Source organism: Cyprinus carpio, unplaced genomic scaffold (genome assembly GCF_018340385.1).
Source record: "Cyprinus carpio isolate SPL01 unplaced genomic scaffold, ASM1834038v1 S000001353, whole genome shotgun sequence".
NCBI classification, from domain to species: Eukaryota; Metazoa; Chordata; class Actinopteri; order Cypriniformes; family Cyprinidae; genus Cyprinus; species Cyprinus carpio.
The window spans coordinates 1-1,954 of NW_024874069.1; the positions used below are offsets into that span (position 1 = coordinate 1).

Sequence of the window (1,954 nt, forward strand, 5' to 3'; positions counted from 1 at the left end):
TCTGTGAGGTTCTGAAGAAGATCCATCATCCTACTTTGAGATGGCTGCTAAAGGCACACAAATAAAAGACTTACAGATGACATGCCACAGAAAGGGAGTGGAAAATACAAACTGGCTTATCTGCTCATGCATGGATGTAACAGAAGCTCTGAAGTTCTCCTTGAGTGATAGCGGAAAACGCCTCGGTCTGGTACCATGTGGAGGTGTAGCTGTGCTGCTCTCTGAAGAAGACAATAGAAAATGGACCTGTAAAGACAATGCCACCAATTGGGGAAGTTTTCTGCTATTTACCCCTTCGAATCAAAACTGGCTTACCTGTGCACATTAATGGTTGCTTTGCTGTCACATCAAATCGCAAAGAGATCTGGAAGACAGACACAAAAGGACAATGGAATGCCATTTTTATGAGACATGTGATTGTCCAAGCAATACTTGGCTGCACTTAACATGCTGAGGTCAATTGCAGAAAGTGGGGAATTATTGGACTACAGCTATTATGCAGCCTGGCCTGACCCTGGAGTTGTCCATGATGATTTCAGTCTGATTTGTCAAGGGGTTTATCAAGAAATAGCTAAAGGGTGATGATGAATGCAAAAGTCTTTTCCGATGGAAAATCCTGGGTGTCAATCAAGAATGTCCGTTTTTTGGATGACTCGTTGCTTTGCAGACCAGACATTGGGTCTGCTGCCTTCAAGATATTCTTGAGAATACCTCAGAAAGTGTGGATCCCAAGACCTTTGTGCTGTTGAGCTGCTGTGACTGGCCGCGCGGAAGGCTTCGGCGATGCTTGGCTGTAAAGGAAAACTGATGGAGCATCACCTGACAGAGACTCAGTTTTTTCTCAGATGTGTTCTTCCCCCATATCCAAGAAATTGCTATGACTACGTGACCCTCTGATGTATTATTATGTACCTCAATGAAAAAACTTGAGATTTTTGCATCCATACTGAGGGAAACCTCATGTATTCCATGCTCAGGGCCATCACAGAAGCTTGTGTTGCTATCTCACTCATACATCCTGAGGGGCAGAGTAGCCAAACTAAAATACAACAGTGAAGATGGAAGGTTCCCTGAAGGGGAAGCTCTGAGAGATTAAGCTCAATCCGAAAAGTGCCTGTGCAAAGCTAGTGCAGCTGGGCATGGCCAAGGGATGACTCATCTCTTGGGAAGACTTGAATTGAATCCCTGCCTGGAGTTTTGCATTGGCTCTAAATGAAAATGACCACACACTTGCGTGCCACAGGAGCAGTATAATCCTCAGTCTCATTGATGAAAAACTAAAATGAGATCCAGCAATCAATCTTGCCCAAATTACAAAATATCAAATTCCTACCATTCTTGTAAAACCAGCTGGATTTTCCGCTTCCATGGCATGAAACAATTTCCCCAATCTACTGCCTGACACCGGCAAAAGAGCTTTTTACAACAGACCATCAGGACACTGTGTGTGTTTAATGAAGCCCATTCTCAATGAAAATTCCCCTTCCTTTAAAGGATGTGGTCCTATCTCACTGGCTGTGAAAGACTTTCTTGGATTGATAAAAAAGCCAACTGTTTCATTAGTCATCAGCCAACTGAAAGAGCTCTCAAAATCCTTTGATGGTGTAACTCTGTATCAAGAGAACATAACCAATGCTTGCTACAAATATCTCCATGAGGAACTGCTGCAGTCCAGTGCTGCGCAAGAGGAAATCATGGAGGAGCTAAAAACATTCTCTTCAATTCTAGTTGGAAACACTACGTGGAACCATCAAAGTAGCATTTCACTTAAACTTTGATGCTGCTCCATCCTTACCAGCTTCCCAACAAGTACAGAAATAGTTGTCGTGAACTTTTTGAAAATGTGGGAGTTCAACCTAGCTTCACTGTTGAAACATTTGCAGCAGTTTTACAGCTGATAAAAACTGAATGTGGAAGTAAACCTCTTACTGAAGAAAACTTTCAGCTGTCTCTC

At 42.8% G+C, this 1,954-nt stretch overlaps 1 pseudogene; it reads left to right on the top strand.

Moving 5' to 3' along the window:
- The first annotated feature begins 7 nt into the window (after positions 1-7).
- LOC122143316 lies at positions 8-1,947 on the top strand (annotated as a pseudogene).
- The last annotated feature ends 7 nt before the right edge of the window (positions 1,948-1,954 follow it).